Below are 9,018 nucleotides of genomic sequence, written 5' to 3'. Positions count from 1 at the left end.
AAGACTATGACACCATCAAAAAAAAAAAGCTTTATTGTGGTATAATTTACATCACAAAACTCACCTGTTTTAAGTGTACAATGATGATTAGTATATTTACAGAATTGTGCAACCACCACCACAATTTAATTTCACTGCATTTCCATTACCCTCAAAATAAACCTCATGCTGGTTTTCAGTCACTCTCCATTCTCACTGCAGCCCGAGGCAACCCCCCATCTACCTTCTGTCCACAGATTTGACTTTTCTGAATGTTTCATATAAATGGAATCATACAATAAGTGGTCTTCTATGTCTTACATTTAGCATAATGTTTTTAGAGTTCATGCACGTGGTAGCATGTATTGGTATTTCTATTCCTTTTTATGGCCAAATGGTGTTCCATTGTTTGAATAGGCCACATTTTATTTATTCATTCATCTTACTAATGGACATTTAGTTGTTTCTACTTTTTGGCTAGTGTGAACAATACTGCTACAAACATGCATGTACAAGCTTTTGTGTAGATGTCTTCATTTTTCTTGTTTAGATACTTAGGTGATAACATTTTTATAAAGCTCTAGAACATCACTACGGCATTTAGAGATACATACAAAGTACCAAAAGTATTCTTTAAAAAGAAAAGGATGATAAACACAGCTTTTGGGGGAGTCATTGGGGGTTCCTGTGAGAGTGGGAGATGGGAAAGGGAAGGACGCAGCTAGACACGACGTATTGCCTGTGTTTGGGGTTTATGGGTGTTCATTTTTTATTATGCTATATATGTGTATGTGTGTATGTGTATATATACATATGCTTACCCCGCTTCCTCCAGGGCCCTTCTGCCCTGACCCCCCAGGAACATCACACACACGCGGACCCCCTCCCTCCGCTCTCCGAGTGTGAGGCTGGAGTTAACCTGCACACCTCACATAAACATATGATTTCACTTAGTTATTTTGACGGATTGAAAATAGTTCGACTCTCGTGAGCACCTCCGAGGACCCTGGGAGTCCAGGCTCCCCGAGGCGGGCAGCTGGGCGAGGTGCGCCTTAAGGTGCCCACGGAGCAACCTCAGGAGAAGGGTCTCCGGGTTGTCAGCGCCATCGCCGTCCAAGGCCGGGACAGACACACGGACAGGGCAGCTTGGGCCTGGGTGTGGACGGGGAAGCTGCTCCAGCCTCGGTCTGGCGACCTGCCCACGTACTCTCCACTGCAGGGCTGTGCTCACCAACAGGGAAACACGAGCCACACATAGCTGCTGAACATCTGAGAGGTAGCTGGTAGCGCTGAGGAGCTGAGTTCTTTTTATTTGTTTTTTTCAGTAGAGCAGTTGTAGGTTTACAGAAAAACCATGCAGAAAGTACAGCGGTCCCATATCCCCTCCTTTCCCCTCACACACACACACACATACACACACACACACACACACACACACAGTTTTCCCTATTAACATTTACCTTAGCCTGGTACCTTAGTTACAATTGATGACACAATATTATTGTAATTATTTTACTACCGATAGTCCTTAGTTTACATTAGGATTCAGTTTGTGTTGTACAGTTCTGTGGTGTTTTTTTTTTCCTTTATATTGTGGTAACATATACAACCTAAAATTTCCCATTTTAACCACTTTGAATTATACAATTCAGTGGTGCTTATTTTGTTCACAGTGTTGTGCTCCCATCACCACCATCTACTTCCAAAACTTTTCCATCTCCCCACACAGACACTCTGTTGCATTAAGCATTAACTCTGGGTCCCCCACCTCCATCCCTGCCTTGGTAACCAGGGTTCTGGTTTGTGACTCTATGAATGTGCTTAGTCTAATTATTTCATGTAAGTGAGATCACTCAATATTTGTCCTTTTGTGTCTGGCTCATTGCACATACCATGTCTTCATCCATGTTGTCACATGGAACGGAAGTGCATTCCTTTTTACAGCTGAAAAGATTCCTTTGTATAGATAGATCACATTTTGTTTATCCATTCATCTGTCGATGGACACTTGGGTTGCTTCCACTTTGGGGCTCTTGTGAATAATGCCGCCATGAACATTCAGTACCTGTTCTAGTCCCTGCTTTCAGTTCTTTTGAATGTACACCTAAAAGTGGGATTGCTGAGTCATATGGTAGTTCTGTATTTAACTTTCTGAGGAACCACCAGTCTTCCACAGTGGCTGCACCATTTTACGGTCCCACCAACAATGTCTGAGGGAGGAACTGAATTTTAATTCTACTTAATTTAAATTTAAAACTGAAGCAGTATAAAATATTTTTGCACTTAACACAACTTTCTTGCTTTGGTAGGACATTTCATTTAGCTGTTGAAAATTTAGCATCTGAATTGAGATTTGTAAAATACATGCCAGATTTTTAAGACTTGGCACACACAGAAAAAGAAGGTAAAATATCTCAATAATTTTAATATTGATTCCATGTTGAATAAAGTATTAAAATGAATGTTATCTGTTTCTTCTTAATTTTTCAATGTGGCTACCAGAAAATACAAGATTATATATGTAACTCTCATTATATTTCCATTGATCAGAAAGTTCCATTGGGCAGTAATGTTCTAGAGTCTGGACAAACCGCCCTCCTCCTCGACCTCCAGGCATCCTTGCCATTCCCACTTCCACTCTTGGCTCAAGCTCTGATTCCCAGGCTAAACCCTGCCTTCCTCCCAGGGAAGCTGTGAGCCCTCCTCTCCCGACTCCCCCAGCACCTGCTGCTCATACCAGCCTGGAGAACTTGACCTGGAGAGCTAATTTTCTCTTCACTCCAACTTTTGTGTTAGGAACCACAACCGTACACTTCTCGCTTAGCCCAGTGCCTTGCATATAAGGAATGTTAGCCAATGATTTTGATGATAATATCTTATTGTGTGGTGCTTTACATCTGACAAAGGATCTGTCTTCATCCTTCCACAACCCTAAGGGGGAACACAGGTAGAAATTTTCCCAGCTATTTTACAGATGAGAAAACTGAGGTTCAACAAGTTATTATGCTCAGGTCATAAGGCTTGTGTGTCCCAGGTTTTTTCCTGGCTCCTATTCCAGTGCTATCTCCCTTACACCTTTCTTTTGGTGCCTAGCTGAGAAGGGAGGCAGTTAATGCTGAATAAGTATAGAAGACAAAGATCTGCATAATTTGGGGGATCTAGAGTTGCTCTGTTGAAGAGGCAGGACTTGATCTAAGCTTTGAGGGATGGGTAGGTTTTGGATAAGCCAAGAGGAGTATGGGGGCATTCCATATCGTGGTTCCTCTGAAAACCAATCAACAAATCAGGAGATTCCTCTAAAAACCAACCAGTGAACAAAGAATGATGGAATTAAAGGTTTGCACATACTTCTAATAACAACTTTATTGAGCTATAATTCACATAGCAAAAAATCCACCTTTCTAAGGTGTGCAATTTAGTTTTTAGTGTATTCACAGAGTTGTGCATCCACTACCACTAATTTCAGAACATTTTCACCATTCCAAGAAGAAACCCCATAACCATTTGCATTCACTCCCCTTGTCCCCTCCGCCCAGTCCCTGGCAACCAACAATCTACTTTCTGTCTCTATGGATTTGCCTGTTCTAGACATTTCATGTAAATGGACTCATGCAATATGTGGTCTCTTGTGACTGACTTCTTGTGACTGGCATGTTTTCAGGGTTCATCACCGTTTTAGTATGGGTCAGTACTTCATTCTTTTTCATGGCTGAATAATATCCCATTATATGGATATACCACATTTTTATTTATGCATCATCCTTTGATGGACTTTTGGGTTGTGTCCACTTTTTGGCTATTTGAATGATACTCTGAACATGTGTGTGTAAGTTTTTGTGTGAACATGTTTTCAGTTTCCCTTGACTATATACCTAGGAGTGAAATTGCTGGTTCATATTGTAAGTTAATGTTTAACATTTTGAGGAACCACCAGACTTTTTCAAAGTGGCTGCACCATCTTACTGTCCCACCAGCAAGCTTGAGGGTCCAATTTCTCCATATCTATGTCAGCACATGTTATTTTCTGCTGTTTTGTTGTGTCGTTGTAGCCATCTTAGTGGGTGTGCAGTGACAGCTTGTGGTTTTTATCTGCATTTCCCTGATGACTAAAAAAGTTGAGCATCCTTTCATGTGCTTATTTGTATGTCTCTGGAGAAAAGTTTATTCATATCCTTTGCTGGCTTTTTGAGTTGCCTTTTTATTGTTGAGTTGTGAGAGTTCTTTGTATAGTCTGAACACAAATCCCTTATCAAATATATACTTTGCAAATATTTTCCCTCATTCTGTCGGTTGTCTTTTCACTTTCTTGGTGGTCTCCTTTGACTCATAAAAGTTTTTAATTTTGTTGAAGACCAATTTATTTTTTCCATTGTTGATTGTGCTTTTGGTGACCTATCTAAGAAATCATTGCCTAATGAAGGGTAATGAAGATTTACACTTATGTTTTCTTCCAAGAGTTTTATAATTTTAGCTCTTACCTTTAGGTCTGTGATCCATTTTGAGTTCATTTTTGTCTATGGTTAAAGGTAGGGGACCAACTTGACTCTTTTGAGTGTGGATTTGCAGTCGTCCCAGCACCTTTAGTTGAAAAGACTATTTTTCCCCCATTGAATTGTCCTGGCATCATTATCAAAAATCAGTTGATCATAAATGTAAGGGTTTATTTCTGGACTCTCAATTCTATTCCATTGTTGGACATTTTTTTAACTTTTTATTTTTAAATACTTTCAAACTTACAGGACAATTACAAAAATAACACAAGCCCCATAGAGAGAAATCCAACATACTCCTACCCCCCAACCCCAGATACCCAGATCCACCAATTTTAACATTTTGCCACATTTGCCATATCATGCTATCATCCATCTATTATCTATCTATCCAGTCATCTCTCTATTTATCAATACATTTTCTGAACACTTGAGTGTAGGTTGAACATATGCTCCTTGAACACTTAATTCTGCCACACACATGTCCTAAGAAAAAGGATATTCATTTAGATAACCACCTTAAGTGCAGTTATCAAGTTCAAGAAATTTAACATTGATATAAACCTTACAGTTTTTCATATGTTAAAATTTCATATGTTTAAATAATGTCCCTTTGAGCCTTTTCTCCTCTCTTGCTAGATCTCACCCAAGATCATGTATTACATTTAATTGTCATTGTCTCTTTAGTTGTTCCTTCTTTTTTTAAATTGTGGGGCCATATATACAACATAAACTTTCCCTTCTCAACCACTCCCAAGCACACCGTTCAATAGGATTAATCACATTCACAATACTGTGGTACCCTCGCCACTTCCCATTACTAAAATTTTCCCATTTCCCCAAACAGAAACCCTCCACTCATTATGCATTAACTCCCCATTCCCCCTACCCCTCATCTCTAGCACTCTGTACTCTACCTTCTGTCTCTCTGAGCTTGCATATTCCCCACATATTTTCTAGTTATTATGCAGCTTAAATTTAACATCCTAAATTTAAAACAATATTGTTTGTTTTGATACCAACTTAACTTCAGTAGTATACACACACTATGTTCCTATACCCCTTCATCTGCCCACCTTTATGTAGTTCTTGTCACAACTTATATGTTTATACATTCTGAGTCCAAAACCACTGAGCATATGTTGTGGTTTGCTAAGGCTGCCGGAATGCAATACAGCAGGAAGGGTTGGCTTTTAAAATGGGTATTTATTAACTTACAATTTAGAGTTCTTAGGGCATGAAAATGTCCAACTCAAGGCATCAACAGGTCAGTACCTGAACTCTGCAGACAGGCTGCTGGCATCCGGGACACCTCTGTTACATGGGAAGGCACACGGCTGGCATGTGCCAGCGCTTCAGTCCTGGGTTTCGTTGCTTTCAGCTTCTGGCTTCAGTGGCTTCCTCTCTGTTTTCTGTGGGTTCTCTCTTAGCTCCTCTGGGGCTTTTCTCTAAACTTCTCTGGGCTTTTTCTTTTAGCCTCTTAAAAAGGACTCCAGTAAGTGGACTAAAGCAGGCTTCAACTGAAATAGGCTAACCAAAAGGTTCCACCTACGATAGATCTGCACCCACAGGGATGGATTAAATGAACATGACCCTTTCTGGAGAACACACAGCCTCCAAACTACCACAGCATATTTTTAAGGGCTGTTTCAAACCGTGGTAACTAGTGACCCATCCTTCCCTGAAAGAGAGATGGAGATATCTCCCAAGCAGGCTGCCTTCCCTTAGGTGGGTCAACTTAGTGAGGGAGACCCTCTGGAAAACACTGGGTCTCTGGCTCTTTGCGATAACCTCATCGTGATGCCATCTTCCTGCAGGGTTCAGAAACCCCCTCCATTGTTTTGGTAGCAGTTGAGGAGGGAGCTGACTGACCTTATCTCTTTCCTACCTCTCAAGGTTATTGTGATATCAAATATATAATTTACATGAAAAAATTCAGAAAGGTCTATAGTGCTATACAAATGTAAGGTGTGTTATATCCCTCTTCCTCATGAGTAAGACCCTAAAAATAGAGAGGAAGTTGTTTTTAACTTTTACTCATCAGGATCAAGCTTGCAGTGCCTGCATTATTGCAAATTACAAATTAGTGAGGTTTGGCTACTCACATGTTATTTTTGCAGGAGGCTGTGAGTTTACCTCCGGGAGTGGGAGTATGAATGTTGGTTATTCCTTCCTTGAACATGGACCTACTGTGTGCAATGCCCTGTGCTAAGCTCTCAGAAAACCAGAGAGCATTCTCTCCCCAACCCCATCTAGCCTTTTGGTTTTATGACTTTTTAGTGAGGTTGAAGCTGTTCAGTGCTGAACTCAGTTCCTAACCCAGATGCTCCATAGATATCTTCACAGTGCCACACAGCTAGACTTGAGAATGCACCGGTGGAATGGAATGCCTGTTCCAACATCCTCCTGGACATGGTCCTGAGGAGCCTCTGGTTGAAACCTGCCTTCCGTCCTGTTTTCCACTGTCTCCTCCTCCTTGCTTTCCATGATGCTTCTTTGCTGACGGTAGAGAAGGGCTCCCCGTTACAAGCCAAGCCTCAGGCTCCTCTCTCCCCAGCTTGGGATCCCTCCTGCCAACCTGAGAACCACCCTCAAGCCTTCCCCTGCCAAGCCCACCTATCCTGAGGGAGTTGAAGGGGTGAAGGTGGCCCGCCCGTGAAGAGACTGTCCCCTCCCAGAAGCTCAACCTGCAATCCTCCAGGCCTACCTATTACCCCCAAAAACCTAGGGGAAAAAAAAAGCATTTAGGGCCACCTGAGAGCCGAGTGGCTCTGAGGAGAAGAGCAAGGACCACTGGTCATGGGCATCCACTTAGCCAGCCCTGCAGAGCACCCACGAGGAAAGCTTTGAAGGAAACCACAGGGCAGGGAGGAGGTGGGAAAAGCTGGCCAGGCCCCGGCCCCCAGAACCCCTCCCCCATCCTCCCCCACCCCACGGGGTTTACTGAGGACACTGACAGCCCCCAGCCTCCTCCTACCTCTCGGGCTTCCTCTTCTCCCACCTTCCTCTCCACCTCTTCTCCCTGTCCTTCTTCACACACCTCTCCCCGAGCACCAAGTCACCTGACAACTCAGCATGATCCCACAGGGCCACGCGGGGTCCACAGCCTCCTGAACACACTCCATCCTGCATGGTGAGCCACTCTGCGTCCCTCACCAGAAACCAGGAGCCCAAGTGACTCCCAGCAGCCCCCAGCAGTGGCGCGGGCTGGGGGCTCCCAAGGCCAACCATCACTGGCTCCGTCCCTGCTCCCTCTGCCCAGCCTCTGCTTCTTCCATCGTCCCCTCCCACACCTGTGTCAGGGACCGTCTGCTGGGGTGGCGGTTCCCTCCCCACTGGAGCAGTACCGTGGCTCCGAGTTAGGGGAGGACGCTCAGCCTTGTGCACCAACGGGGCACCACTGGAACAGGCGCCGGGGGTGACCAATGAACACCACTGCATGGTTCACTTAAAACTGGTTAGAATGGGAAGCTGTGTGTTTGCACATGTTACCACAATAAACATTCAAAACAGAAAAGAGGATGCCACGGTCCTCCATCCCTTGGAGAGACACGTGGGGTGAGACAGGGAAGGAGGGCTGGACCGGGAGGTGGAGACCTGAGGTGACTCGGAGCAAACCTCTCACCTGTCTGAGTCTTCATTCCTTCATCTGCAAAACGAGGGGGATGTTCTGATCTCTAGGGCTTTTTGCAGCTCTCACATTCTGCAAGTGTGAGGTTCTATGCCTCCGTTGGGTTGATGCCTGATTGCCTCTACATGAGCGGCTGACAGCTGTGTCCCCAGTGGGAGGAGGGCAGGCGCGCCAGTTCTCCTGTGTGTCTCAGCCCGCCCCCCACGCACTCCTCCGTTCTTTCCCCTTTCCTGGGAGGCCCCCTGAAGTCCTCCGGTGAGCCCCAGGTGAGCCGGCTGTTCTGGGCACCTCATCTGCCCCTACCCAAGGCGCCTGCAGGAAGCCAGAACTCTCCTCCGACCCGCGCAGGCCACACCCACCCTGGGAATGGCCTGGTGGGGCCGCCGGCCCTGGGGACGGATCTTTAGCCCTGTCCAGCTCTCTAGCAGCGCCCGCGGCAAGCTCCCCCAGCTCCCGCCTGGAGGCCAGCGAGGCCGGGGGAGGTTAGGCCGGGAAGGCTGAGCGCCAGAGGCCGGTGGGCTCCCGGGGCCGGCGCCGAGGCACTGTAAGAGCAGGGAGAGAGGGCAAGGCGAGCAGGTTTGTGCGCTTCTGCACACTGCTGGGGCCTCGGCCTGGGTCCCTTCCCTTTCCTAGCTTCCTCCGTGAGCGCCTGACCTATCCCCTCCTGCCACCTCCGGGCCGCATCTCGCAGGGTTGGCCTCGGCCCCTCCCCGGGACGGCGCCCCTGCCCGGGGCAGGCAGGAAAGCCTGGGTCCCCGCCCGCTCCGGTAGGCCCTCGCGGCCCGGGGACTTTGGAGCCGAGGAGGAAGCGCGCCGGGGCGGGGAGGTGGGGGTGTGGCGGGCGGCGGCGGCGGCTGGGTTTTATAATCCGCAGACCGGGCGCGGCGCAGGAAAAGGGGCAGCACCGCGCACCGCGCC

The sequence above is a fragment of the Choloepus didactylus genome, chromosome 18 (genome assembly GCF_015220235.1).
Source record: "Choloepus didactylus isolate mChoDid1 chromosome 18, mChoDid1.pri, whole genome shotgun sequence".
NCBI lineage: Eukaryota > Metazoa > Chordata > Mammalia > Pilosa > Megalonychidae > Choloepus > Choloepus didactylus.
The sequence above is the reverse complement of the archived record's forward strand: the minus strand, read 5'-3'. Positions refer to the sequence as shown.